This window comes from Psammomys obesus, unplaced genomic scaffold (genome assembly GCF_907164565.1).
Source record: "Psammomys obesus unplaced genomic scaffold, mPsaObe1.curated_primary_1811, whole genome shotgun sequence".
NCBI lineage: Eukaryota > Metazoa > Chordata > Mammalia > Rodentia > Muridae > Psammomys > Psammomys obesus.
In genome coordinates, this window is record NW_026585504.1 from 21,286,305 (window position 1) to 21,301,046 (window position 14,742).

At 42.1% G+C, this 14,742-nt stretch overlaps 1 pseudogene; it reads left to right on the plus strand.

Moving 5' to 3' along the window:
- The first annotated feature begins 7,628 nt into the window (after positions 1 to 7,628).
- LOC129672963 (60S ribosomal protein L28-like) lies at positions 7,629 to 14,292 on the plus strand (annotated as a pseudogene).
- Positions 14,293 to 14,742: the final 450 nt, after the last annotated feature.

Genomic DNA, 14,742 nt, shown 5'->3' on the forward strand with positions numbered 1-14,742 from the left:
TCTTTCTTTCTTTCTTTCTTTCTTTCTTTCTTTCTTTCTTTCTTTCTTTCTTTCTTTCTTTCCTTCCTTCCTTCCTTCCTTCCTTCCTTCTTTCTTTCTTTCTTTTGATTAAGTTTTCTTGAAGTGACACAGGTCAAATGACAAGAAGCTAAAGCCACTCATGTAGCTGGGGAAGTGACCTTTGGTTTAGCAGTACTGCTTGTGATATTCTTTGAATAAGAATTGTTCTGATCGCCTCAGATATTTGAATTCTTAGTCATCAGGAAGTGGCACTATTTGAGAAGAATTAGAACAGTAGTTCTCAACCTACTGGCCATGACCCTGTGGGGGTCAAATGACCCTTCACAGGGGTCATATGTTATATATCCTGCATATCATATGTTTACATTATGACTCATGACAGTAGCAAACTTACAGTTATGAAGTAGCAACAGAATAATTTTATGGTTGGGGTTTACTACAACATGAGGAACTGTATTAAAGGGTCATAGCATTAGGAAGGTAAAAAACCACTGGATTAAAAGGATTAGGAGATGTGACCTTGTCAGAGGAAGTGTGTTATTGGAGGTGGGGTTTAAGGTTTCAAAAGGCAACACCAGGCCCAGCACCTTACTCTCTCTGTGTTTGGATCAGGATGCAGCTACTGTTCCAGTGTCTGCCTGCATACTCCCATGCTCTCCACCATGATAATTGTTTAATGCTGTAGCTGGTGATATAACTGGGAGAATGGGGCCTAAAAATAAGACACACTAAAATCTCACGCAATAACCAACTTTATTCAGAGTATCAGCCAATTTATACCCTGAGGGTAAAAAAGAATCAGACGAGTAAAGACAAGCCACACGTGGCAAAAACATGTTTTTCCATAGAGGCATATAAACAAATAACAAGATCCAGGTGTAATGAACAATGTAGTGAACTCTCTCCTATCCGTGACACCTGCGAGGGGCACGAAAGCACATTTCAAGAACAATTCTGTGGTTTTGAAAAAAAAAAACTGAGATCACAAGACTTTCATCTTGTTTTCCCAGAAGTTTTTCACAAGCACTCAGAATTCTCCTCACAGGACTCCATTCCTGAGCTGTGTTCTGAAAATGAAAATGCACTAAAGCTTTGAAACTGTAGGCAAGCCCTCAGTTAAAGAGTTGCCTTGATCATGGTGTCTCTTCTTAGCAATAGAACAATGACTAAGTTAATGATTTAGCTTCCTCTTCTGTACAACCAGAATAAAAAAAATTTTTGGTGTTGCTCTAAAGACTACGTATGTTCAGATGTGAGAATCAATTGGTGTGAAGCAAGCTCCCCCCGCCCCCCCCCACACACACACTCATATTCATGGCTAGATGTTAGCATCACCACAGGGTTCTATGGGTAGCTGGATGTTCTTGTCTCTGCACTAGAATGAAATAATTCGACACTAGAGTAGCTGTCCTGTTTCATGATTCAAACAGATTAGAAACCACCTTATATGAAGAAGAAGTATATGGCTTGGTTTTCTAATCAGAAAAGTTCTATAAACCCTTTATTTGTAAAAAAAGAAAGAAAGAAAGAAAGAAAGAAACATCACAAACAAAATTCAACATGTCCTTGCCCTACGTCATGCCTTACATTGGGACCAAACAACTGTGGAATCCATATGTACTGTCCTTATGTTAGTTGAAATTTGAAATGTCCTCAAAGGGCTGGATATTTCTTTTTAGCCCTGACAATATCCAAATCTGCTTGTGACAGGAACAATTTGCAGACCAGTACTAGAGAACGGTATCTGGAGGGAAGAATACGTCAAATAGGTATATTTTGAGTGAGGAAAAAAACAGAAATGGTGATGATGATGATCATGTATGTTATGATGATGGGAGTGGTGGATGAAATGATGGTGGTGGACATGGTGGTGATAGGGATGCTATTTACTAATCTCTTCTGCATTCTTGCATACTGTGGCCTGTGTTTCACACAGATGATCACAGTTGATTTTCACAAGAGTCTCATGACCCTGTGATGACACCTGTCATACAAATGACAAAGTTTAAGTGTGATGAAACATGTCAGGGTTTCATTACACAATAACCATAACCAATAAACAGCAGAGCCAGCCTTAGAACAGGATGGTTGAGCACAGAGCTCCCACTGGGAATGGCTCACACATTGTGATCATTCCCTGCAAGGTGTAGACTGGACATGGTGACTGGTGTGTATAATTTTGTACAAGAACCACATGTCAGCCCTAGGTGTGTGGAAAGGGGACTCCTGTGACAACACATGACACAGAAGCATGTTTCTCTGTCACAGGCATGCTTGGTGGGTGAGGTGGCTTACTCCGGTGTCTTAGATACACGAACACGCTCACTTGGCTTCTGAGAATGGATTTTCAGTGGGCAGAGGATGCTGACATCGCCACCAGGGGAGCCATAGCTGCCCTCTGCCCTCACTGGTGACCACAGCACTGACGGGCAACACTTGTTAAGTAAATGAGCACACCCAGCCCACAGTGCACTGAGAATGTGGCTGCTGCATTAATAACACAAATAACGGGTTCGTCCACACGAGTTCTAAAGGGGGAGAAAACCCAGTTTCTCCTTCTTGCTTGTTTGAGAAATGACTAGAGACTTGGCATCAGAAAAGGGTGAATGACTGCCCAGTGCTGACTCACGGCTCAGCTGTGACTGCCACCAGCCAAGATGCAGTGTGCATCTGCACAGCGGCTGCCTCCTATTAAGGTGGTAGTTGCAGGGTTCTGACTACTCAAAGGCCTCTCCTACCTCTGGTTTGTGACCCAGACTCTTTTGGGGGGGTCCTTTTGGGGGTTCCAACCTGCTAGTTTTCACCAGTACTCAGCGTACACCCCAAGCATAGGGTTTTCAGCTTCTCACTGCCCACCCCAGAGCTAAACCAAGCCCCTCTTGGTCTTCGATGGCCCTATTCTCCCTCATGAAGCTGTGCTCATCCATTCCAAAATGGGACAACCCGGTATTTCTTGTCTCTTCCCCCTTCCGAATGAAATCTTTTCTTTTTTCATAGGTATTGCAGAATAGGTGTCCAGTGGGATTTTAGAGTAAAAATGACAAAGTCTTATCCCAGCAGACTTGGCTTGAACCAGACTTTTTTTTTTTTTTTTTTTTTTGCATTTGTTGTTAATGAGACAAGGTCTCCCTATGTAATCCTGACTGGCCTCGAACTTACATAGACCTACCTGGCTATGACAAAAGCTGACTTTGAAATGCACTGCTATGCCCTGTCTCAACACAGACCTTTAAGAGCTCTTTCAGCTCTAAGCCACTGTAACTAACCCTTCTTGAAGCCCCTGAAGGCTAACTTATGCAACCAATATTTGACCACTGAGAGAAGAGCAGGTTGTACCCATATGGAAAAGACACTTAGATATGGAGAGGACTGACAGAAAGCTCAAAACCTGAGGTGTCCTGGTGGTCGGCTTCCCAAGGTGTTTTCACCAGCATTTCTTTTTGTCTTGTTTTGTTTCAGTTGATTGGTTTTTGTTTATAGAAAAACATTATGTTTGATGATAAATCCTGGCACATGCCAGCACTGAGACTGGCACAGAGCTGAAGAAGCAGGCATGGCTGGATGACCTTACAGTATCTAATGGTAAAGAAAACAAGGAGGGTGACCATCAAACAGAAGAGCCCATGGCCTCAGATAGGCCAAAGCCCAAAATGGCATAGAAAAGATGCTGTTTGAGAGACCAGTCCCTGGCATAGCTGATAATCAAGCCACCAAGCACCCACTCCAGTGCCAGCTCCTGATCTAGCCACAGCAATTGAGAAAGCCCCAGCATCAACAAACTTAGCTGCCGTGGCAGTGTCCTGGAAGACAACACTAGTCTGGAATTCCCATCTGGATGAGTGGAGAGGGGAGGGCTGCGGGGAGGCTCTTCGGATGGAATCTCTGGTCTTCTCAGGAGGGAGGTAGACACAAGCCTGATCAGATCCCTGCTACAGGAGCAGATCAAGACTTCCTTGGTGCTTTGCATTTTTCCATCTCCCTGCTCTGGCCCTTCTCACCTACCTTTCTTTTCTCCAAGTCTTATATGCTTAACGAGACCCCAGTTAACACCTCTTCAGGGGCAGATAACCCATTACATTCCTGTTTCAGAGCACCTGCTGGGTGTTGTCCTGCAGCGTTATATGTTGCTCAGGGTTGACCTCACTTGGCTCCTAGTGTCTCGGACAATTTTCTGTTGCTGTGACTGAATGACACCACAGAATGCAATTGTCTTGCAGTCTTGAGGCTGAGAACTCTGAGGTGTTTGGTGAGGGTCTTCTTGCTGCTGAGAACTCTGTAGATTCTGAAAGTGGAATGAGGCATCATATGCAAGAGATGGACACAAACTGGATTTTATAGCAATCCCAATCTTAGAGTAACTCATTTCCTCCCTTTTTTGCATTTAAAAATTTTTTTAATTATTATCATTTATTGCAATTTATTCAATTTATATCCCGGCTATGGCCCCCTCCCTCATCTCTTCCCAATCCCACCCTCCTCCCCCTATGCTCCTCCCCTCGCTCACTTATGGAGGAGATCTGATAGGCTAGGGTCCAATAGAAGGGGAGAAGGATCTCTTCCATGAGTGAGCTAGGGGAGGAGCATAGGGGGAGGAGGGTGGGATTGGGAAGAGATGAGGCATTGTCTTTCTCTGTGGCCTGGCAAGGCTGCACCCCCCCCCCAAGGGGAGGTGATCAGAGAGCTAGCCACTGAGTTCATGAAAGAGAAAGTCCCTGTTCTCCTTACTAGGGACCCCACTTGGAGACTGAGTCTATGGGTTACATCTGAGCTGTGGTTTTAGGTCCTCTCCATGCATGGTCCTTGGTTGGGGTGTCATTTTCTTAAGGACCCCCATGGCCCAGTTTTTATGGCTCTGTTGGTCTCCTTTTGGAGCTCCTGTCCCCTCCAGGTCTTTCTCTCTCCCCTTTCTTTCCTAAGATTCTCTGCTCTCTGCCCAAAGTTTGGCTATGAGTCTCAGCATCTGCTTCAATACCTTGATCAGTTGAGTCTTTCAGAGGCCATCTGTGGTAGGCTCCTGTCCTGTTCCCTGTCTTCTCCTGCTTCTGATGTCTATCATGTTTGTTCTTCTGAACGGGGATTAAGCATCTTCCCTAGGTCCTTCGTTGTTGTTTAAGTTCTTTAGGAGTACAGATTTTAGATGTTTGTCCTATATTATATGGTTAATACCAATTTATGAGTGAGTATATACCATGTGTGTCTTTCTGCTTCTTATGGGTTACCTCATTTACTCCTAAATCAACTAACTGATCATCCACAAACAGATGAACCCATACAATAAGAGAACACTCATTAATCGCCTTGAAATGCCACACTTGATGCTGGCTGTGAAAATAACTCAGTGGTAGGCCCCTTGTCTGGTATGTATAATGCCTTGGCTTCACTTCCCAATACAATAAAAGAAATTACACCTGAACCTTGACTCCTCAGAAGAGATGCAAGCTCACGGTGAGCTTTAGTGGTAACCATAAAACTGTGTCATCTATTGATCCCCAAACACTCACACTCAACCAAACATCAAACTCTTGAAGACAGGAACATGATGCTTGGGTACCATAGCTTTTCTCAGGTGGTTAATTTGTTTTTATTTGCTTATTCATTCATTCATTCATTCATTCATTCATTCATTCATTCATTCATTCATACATTCTCATATTTGGAAAGTAAAAGAAATGTCATTTCTAGAATATAAGAGAAAAACCATCTCTTTGCTTCCTTTCATAGCATGCCTCTGTTTCCTACCATCTGTGATAACTCACACAGCTTTGAAAATAAATCAATTAAATAGAAGTTGTGGAAGGAAAACAGCAACGTATTGCAAAGAAATTATTTTAGGACAAAGAATTTTACAAAGAAAATGGAAGTTAAAGTCTTTTCATCTCTTTGTTTCAGGAGAGTGGGATGAAGTCTATGACATCCCTAGCTATAAAGAAAGAGAGCTGCTAGCAAGAAAAATGTGGTGTTTGAAGGTAGCATTTAAATAAATACATGCCAAGAGATCAAATCCTGATGCCTGGGGGAAAAACAGGAAATGAGACTTAAGCACAGTGATGCAGTGATGGTTTGCACCATGAAGATGAAACCAATATAACTACTATCACTTGTCCAACTGATGATGGGTTACTGATAGTTTGTAATGAAGCAGAAAGTGAAGCTGGTACCAGTTTTTTTTTTTCTTGATTCTGGGTTCTCATTTAAAAAACAAACAAACAAACAAACAAACAACTTCACTACTATCTTTAAACTTTCCCAGAATTGACAAATGCTTTTAGGCCTAGTTAGAGCTGAATGCAGAACTTCCTTCTCTACTATCCCCTGAATAATGGTGTGCTTCCAAAGTTAAGGCCAGTGGGAGGTGACGAAGGTTCCACCCTCATACTTATGTTTAATGTTCTTTCGAAAGACTCAGAATGAACACCCTAGCTGGGAGGGTGCAGAAAAAGATATCATTTATAGAGCAGAGACTGATGCCTCTCTAGACAATGAGCCTATTGGGTATAAGCTTGATCTTGCATTTTCTCCAGGACTGTGAGAACTAAGTTTCTAGAACTTACAAACTTTCCCATCTATTTTCTTATGTAGACCATCTGTCTTAGATTTTTGTTGCTATGATTAAAAACCATGACCGAAAGCAACATGTGGTGGAATGGGTTTATTTGACTTATATGGTACAGTCTGTTACCAGAGGAAGCCAAGGCAGGAAGTAAAACAAAGATGATAAGGGAACACTATTTATTGGCTTGCTCCCCATGCCTGCCTCAGCCTGCTTTCTCATATAACCCAGGATCACCTGCACAGGGGTGGCACTGCCACAGTGGACTGGGCTCTCACACATCACTCAATAATAATAATAATAATAATAATACCCCCCAGGCTTGCTCACCCAAGCCCAAGCTGATGGAGACATTTTTCTCTATTGACATCCCGTCTTCCCCAATGACTATAATTTCAACAACAGCCCTAACATCATCACTGAAAATTCTTCTGCCCATGACGTATGTTTCACCTGCATTATTTGGAAACTCATTAAATTAAGTGTGTGTAAGTTCTACACACATCAGATTTGTTATTCTGAATAAAAACTTGCAGAGTGTCAAGGCAATACCAAAGGAAGAAGGCCACTCAGGGGCTTAAGTTACTGCGCTGGGTAACTTTTTCAAGAACAGCTTCTCTTGTAGTCCACACTTTGAAGGTTCTCAGTTCCCTCCTTTATTTCCAGCACCTGCAGATCTCTCAAAGGGACTGCCATCAACTCTATTAAAGAGTGCATCTTGCTCTATTTGATGTGGATTATCTGGCATTTTACCGTGGACAAGTTAAAAGCCATCCTGTATGTTGCCTGCTAGAACCAAAAGGTTTTCCTCCCTCTAGGGCCATGGCCTGCAAAAGCTTTTACCTGGCTTCTGAACAGTAAACATTATAAAAGGAAAACAACTATATTTTTTCATTATGTTAAGATTCCCATTGTAACACCCATGCTTTAAAAAACACTGTTCAAAAATCTGTTAGTAGATAAGGGACGTTATATAAAAGAGATGTCTAAAGGCACATAACTATTATCAGTTGATGTGCTAATCCTGTACCTGAATGATGCTATCTATCTGCGCAACATGCTGCCCAGTAAAGCACTGAAAAAGAAAGCAAACACTGACATGAAAACCAACATGTCCTCTGGGAGGCTGACAGATGGCTATGCCATCTTCTATTCCTGTTTATCCTTTATCTTCTGCCTTATATTTTTCTCTTGTGGTTAGGATCCATGTTGAATTCTTCTCAAAATGTTATATTTACCTTGTTTATTGCATTTTAGAATGCTTTGATCCTAAATAATTAAAATTAGAAGAGTCAACATGAAAAGGATCCAGTTTAATTTGTGAGGTGACTTAGATGCCTTTGAAGAGAAGGAAAATCAAGGGTTAGAACCAACTACTATTTTTAATACTTAGCGATCTTGTGCACATGTGATGTTTAGAGGCTCTTTATCTACTTTGGGAATTTCCTGACTGTTGTAAATTTAAACTTCCCATGATATCATCACACTAAAATTCTCATTTGCACATACATATTTAAGGAAGGGAAAATGGCACCCAAACTGTGAAAGTCGCATCACTTATGTGAGAGGTGTGCTTCTGTGGATGGCATGTGCTAATGGGGATGTGAGGTTGCAATATCCTTTATTGTAAGTGATTTCCCACACAGAGGACAGAGGGGAAGCATACCGAAATATGTATAGGAATGCTTATGAAAAAAAAACATGGTGTACATATCCGTCTCAGGGTTTACTGTTGCTGTGATGAAACACCATGACCAAAAGCAACTTGGGGAGGAAAGAGTTTATTTGGCCTACACTCCTGCATTGCAGTTTACCACTGAAAGAAGCCAGGGCAGGAACTCCAACGGGAAAAGACCTGAAAGCAGAAGCTGTTGCAGAGGCCATGAAGGAGTGTTCCTTATGGTTTGCTCCCCTTGGCTTGCTCAGCATGCTTTCTTATAGAACCCAGGAGCACTAGCCCAGGGGTGACCCCACTCACAATGGACTGGGTCCTCCCCCATGGATCTCTAATTAAGAAATTGTCCTATAGCTTTTGCGTGCAGCCCAATCTTATGGACACATTTCTTTTTTTCTTATTTAACTTTTTATCTATTCCTTGGGAATTTCATATCATGCACCCCGGTCCCACTCATCTCCTGCCCCTTCATACCTGCTCTCCACCCTTGCAACCTCCCCCACAAAAGAAAAAAAAATCTTGTTGTAGAAGCTGTAGTGTGTCACAATGTGTCCCACAGTTTACCTTTTCGTTCACATTTATTTACTTGCAAATGTTCACTGCAATGAGTCACTGGTCTGGTTCAAGGCCTCTGGCTTCTGCTACACCATCAATACTGGATCCTCACTAGGACTCCTCTCAGATATCCTGTTGTTGCTTTGTGCCATAGAGATCCTGCAGCTTTGGATCCATAGGACTGGTCCCTTCTCATGTTTCAGCAGTTCATCAATGGGGTAGATGTTGGGGTGAGACAACTCAGAGCCTATCTGGGCCTGGTGGTATCTGATCTGATTAACCTGCCAGCTATCCTGAATTCACACCACTAGTCTCTAGTCCTGCCCCAGCTAGCTTACCCAAAGCTGCATCAGCAAGGGGCAGGGCCAGCTCTCCTGCTCTCATGTCCTCAGGCTGGCTCACCTGTGCCCATGCCACCAGGGTCAGCTCTATTGTACTGCCCAAGCAAGGGCACTTGCCTTGGCCAAGCAAAGCCCACTGTCCTGAGTACTGCACTGCAGCAGGAGAGTGGGTGGGCCAGCTCTTCCACTCTCGCACCGTTGGGGATAGCTCACCCACAAACCCGGAGACCAGGGCCAGCTCTACTCTGCTGTCAGGCCAGGTGCAGGGCCTGATCTTCCAGTTGCTGCAGCTGGTGAGAGATAGGGCTGTCTATCCTGCTCTCATGACCCCAGAGCCAGCTCTCCCACCTGCCAAAGGTAGCAAGGGGAAAGGGGAGTGGAAGGCATCTCTCCCTTGCCCATTTCACTGCCCAGCACATGAGTGACAGGAACAGCTGTTCTTCATCTCATCTCCTTGGGGACAGGTTTCTCATGATGCCCAGGCAAGGGATGAGGCCAGCTCTGCACAGCCCTCAGGCATCAATATGGCCCTAGGTGGCAGCCCAGACCAGGGCCACCCACTTGTCTTTTGGTGGTAACAGACACCATCTGCTGGAGAGCCACGGACCCAGATATGGACCTCTGGGGCAGCACGGGCCAGGATATCACCAGGGCTTTAGGTGGCATTTCTGGCTACTCACATCAGGTTGTTCCTTATTGCCCCTGAGTTTCCAGTTCTGCCTGACTTCAATTTCTCTTCCATCTCTCCACACTTACTTGCTCATCTTGGTAGCACCTGAGGCCTCCCTCTGGGTATCTGGGGTCATTTAGGAAGTGTCTCAGGAATGCTGTGCCCCAGCTGTGTCATGTGGCACAGAGTTGGAGTTGTCTCAGGCATGGCCTGCCTGCCTGGGCCTGCATGCCACCTGGCTGGGGGCTGTCTCATACTTGCTCTGCTGGTCCAGGCCATGTGGTACCGGGCTTGGGGCTGTCTTGTGGGTGGTCCCTGGAGGCATTTTCTTAATTGAGATTCCCTCTCCTCAAATGACTTTAGCTTGTGTTTGCATGAAACTATCCAGAACAATGTTTTTGTATTTTGTGAGAAAATTTTTTTTTCCTGAATTCTCAGATGTAGCTTTGCTCTAATACACAACTAACCATACACTTTCAAATATGAATTTACTTAAATAAATTTGTTTGTTTGTTTTTGTGGATGTATTACCTGAATGTATATCTTGGTACTACATGCATGCAGTACTAGCAAAGATGATCAGAAGATCAGAAGACAGTATCCTCTGGAACTGGAGTTTCAGACAACTGAGGTGAGCTACCGTATGGGTGCTGAGAACCAAATCTGGTTCTCAAGAATAACAAGTGCTCTGAACCATGGCCTCATCTCTCTAGCCCCAAATTCTCTAGAAGTTTTGTTTTATTCTTGACTGTGTGTCATGTAGGTGCCTGTAGAGGCCCGAGGCCTTGGAATTCCCTGGAGCTAGAGTTGCAGGTAATGGTAAACTGCCAGTCATGGGTGTTCGGAATTGAACTTGTGTCTTCTGAAAAAGCGTTACATGCTATTAGCCTCTGAGCCATCTTTTCAGCTCACAATGATCATAATTTTTAGTAAACTCTATTTCCCTATTAAAAGGAGAGGATAATTTCAATGCAAAAAAAAAATCAGTCTGCAAAGTTAAAATTATGCCTAGTATGCACATGAACTGTAACATGTTTTTTTTTTTTTTTTAACTTTTTCTTCACACCAATGACCATGACACTAATTGGCAGACAGAGCTGAAAAGTCTGAAATGCATGCGTACTGAATGAGGTTTGACCTCCTATCTCGATATTCATTTTCTCCTCTGTAGTTAAAACAGGCTCAGCTGCTGGGCTCACTATCCATGAACTGATTTTTTAATACCAATTTCAGAAATGAATTCAATGAAGAAACAATAGGATAAGAGAAAAATAAAATTTTGTTAAAATAATGTCTAGTCAATTTAAAGCACCAACATTAAGTAAAAATATAACTGTAGCAGAGTGTAGGTGGTGGCTTTAATTATTTCAGTTTTAACTAAATGCCTAAAATATCTACCAAAATTAGCATACCAGAAATAAGATCATATGGTAAAACAACTTAGTTCCAAACCTTACTATTTTATACCTAAATGTGGGAGATCTTATCATAATAGTAAATAAAAGGAAATGGGCTGTGAAATTTACTACAAAGAGCCAAATGACTATTAGAAAGCAACAGAAACAGCACCCACCCATCACTTTTTGTTTATAAAGGTGTGTGTGGTGGTTTGAGTGAGAATAATTCCCATAAGGCCCATGTATGGATACTTGGTTTCTGGTTGGTAGAACAGTTTGGGAAAGATTAGGAGGCAAGGTGTTATTGGAGAAGGTGTGTCACGGGATGGGATTTGAGACCTCAAAGTCTTTTGCTAATCCTGGTGTTTTTCTCTCTCTGCCTCATGGCTGTATCTCAAAACTTGAGCTCTCAGTTACTGCTCCAGTGCCATGGCTGCCTGCCTTCCTCCTGCCTTGCTCCTTGCCCTAGTGGTTACGGACTCTAACCCTCTGAAACTGTGAGCCCCAGTAAACACTTTCTGTTATAAGTTGCCTTGGTCATAGTGTTTTATCACGGCAGTAGAAATACGTGTGTGTTCTCCTGTGTAATCTACTTTAAACCATTGAATCCAACTTGTTCAATCCCATTTTCAAAACCTTCTAATAAAGAGACAACACTTAGCTTTCAAGCCTAACCAAATGCTCACCACTAAACAGAATATATATATATATATATATATATATATATATATATATATATATATATATATATATATATATATTCTGACAACAAATTATATTCATCTTAAATGGTGCTTTTAAAATGCAGCTCTCTGCATTTTCTGGTTTCTTTTTTAACTTATTTCTTCAGTGTCTTGAGTATTTTATTATAACTTCTATGAGTCCACCAGGACCTACCCTACGTAGATCCCTTCCAATATGTATCCAACCTTTCCAGCAAGCCACATCTCCAACATTCTCCAAGTAATCCTGGTAAGTCTCCTTGTCCTCCTCATCCACAAACCCTCCTTAATACACAAGACGATCTAGCTCGTATCCCACATCCAAAGCTCTGCTTTAGTCTAGCTACACTGTAATCAATTTCTAGGCTTTCCAGAACCCATCCTGCCTATCTCCCAAGCCACAGGCCCTTCCCATGTCACACCCAACCTTTCTTCCCAGCAAGATCTACCTCACCCCCTGACTCCAGGCTTTCACCAGGAGGCACATTCTGTACATTAATCAGCTCAGTCTTTGTCTACCTGACTTCACTCCACCCAAGCCATTTCTAACCACAGGCCCTTGGCTGCTGTCCTGACCTGCTTTATTTATATAGACTTCAAACTAACAAAAGAACTCCATATGCCCATATCTTATTGCAAAACTACAAACTGATTTGAAAAATCAAACCAGTATTTTCTTCTCTAAATCACCATGGCATATCACAGTTAAAACGCTAAGCATATATAAAAAAGAACCTGCAAGAGGGAAAAAAGAAAAAAGCAAGTCACATATAAAGAAAAACCCAGAATGATTTCGAAATGGAAAGCCAGAGAACCCTACAGCAATACATTACCCATCTTAAAAGACCATGATAAGCAGCCTAACGTAATATACTTAACAAATCTATCATGTAATTAAAGGAGAAAGGAAGACTTTCTGTGATATAAACAGTCTAGGAAAATTTATATTTAACAAACCAAACCTAAATAAAATACAAGAAGCAATATTTTGCACTAAAGAAAGGAATGAGCACAGCTGAGAGATTTCAGAAAGCAATACAAAGCCATAATCATGAAAACACAAAGTACCACTGAGAACACAAACAACCATCAAAACCTAACAACACAAAGACCTAAATTAAATACACATTTTTGAGATAATAATTTTAAATATCAATGGCCTAAAATTTTCCAATCAAAAGATTCAAGGTGACAAATGGATTAAGGAAAAAAGTTTATCTGTTGTCTACAAGAAACACATCTTAGCTTTAATGACAGGTGCCATTTTAGAGTAAAAAGATAGACAAAAGTATTCCAATCAAATAGGACCAGAAAGCAAGCTGGCATCATTACCTTAATATTTGACATAAAAGAGTTTAAATTAAAACTAATCAGAAGTGATATGGGGGGATTCTAATGTTAACTGGGGGAGAAGTTAATCCAGAAGTCATTACTAATCTAAGCATATATGCACAATACTCCAGTGCACCCAATTTCATAGAAACTGTATATTGTACTGAAAGACACAGATTAACATCAATCCATTAATGGCGATTTCAGTGCCCCCTTTCTGCAATATACAGGTCATCAGGACAAAAAATAAACAGAGAAACATCAGAATTACTTGGCATCATACAAAAAAAAAAAAAAAAAAAAAAAAACAAAAAAGCACGCTTACTAGACACCTACAGAATAGTCCACTCAAGTGCCAAAGGAAAAAAAAATCCACTCAGCAGCACGTGGAGGCTTTTCTAAAATAGACCACATTCTGAGGCACAAAGCAACTCTTTACAAATTCGAAAAGATTGAACTGACTTATTGTATCCTATCCGATCATAATATAGTAGGTTTAAAAGTGACAGCAGACAAATCTCTAATACATACACAAATGCGTGGTGATTAAACAACTCGTCTCATTACTGAATAATGAAATCAAGAGCCCTCTCCGTCACTGGCTGCCATAGGGAGGGGGGCTGCTGACATCTCCGCGCATCTGCAACAGATGGTCGTTCAGAGCTGCTCCATTTTCCTGTCAGGAGGAACAAGCACACATATAGCACCAAGCGCACTAATCTGAAGGTTCCCAAGTCCTTCCACTACGACAGGCTGATTCACAGCAAGACTGTGGCGCCGGCAGCCAATGGCGAAGGAGTCGTGGTGGTCATGAGCCGCAGATCCGGTCAGCGAAAACCCTCCTTATGTGAGGACCACCGTCAACATGAAGGAGGGGGCCACCCTCAGCAGCATCAGGCACATGATCCGAAAGAACAAGTACTGCCCTGATCTTCGAATGGCGGCCATCCACAGGGCCAGTGCATCCTGCCAAGCCGGAAGCCTGTGGTAGTGAAGCGGAAATGGATCGGCCCCACCAAGAGCTCCTGAGCCCTACACCCCAGAATAAGAGCCAACTGACTTTTTCAACCTCAGAAGAAGAAGAGGAGAAGGAGACGTTGAAGTAGAAGAGGAAGAACAAGAACAAGAAGGAAGAAATCAATAAAGAAAAAAATTCTGTGAAAACCCAGTCAATGGCAAATAACAATAGTAATACTAACAATAACTAGAGTATAAATCAATGAAATAGAAGCAAAAAAAATTCAAAGAATCAATGAATCTAAGAGCTGTTCTTTGAGAAGATATATGGGGCTGGCAGATCTTTGGCCCAATTAACAACAAAAAAAAAAAAAAACAGAAAAGAAGGAAGGAAGGAAAGAAAGAAAGAAAGAAAGAAAGAAAGAAAGAAAGAAAGAAAGAAAGAAAGAAAGAAAGAAGGAAGGAAGGAAGGAAAGAAGGAAGGAAGGAAGGAAGGAAGGAAGGAAGGAAGGAAGGAAGGAA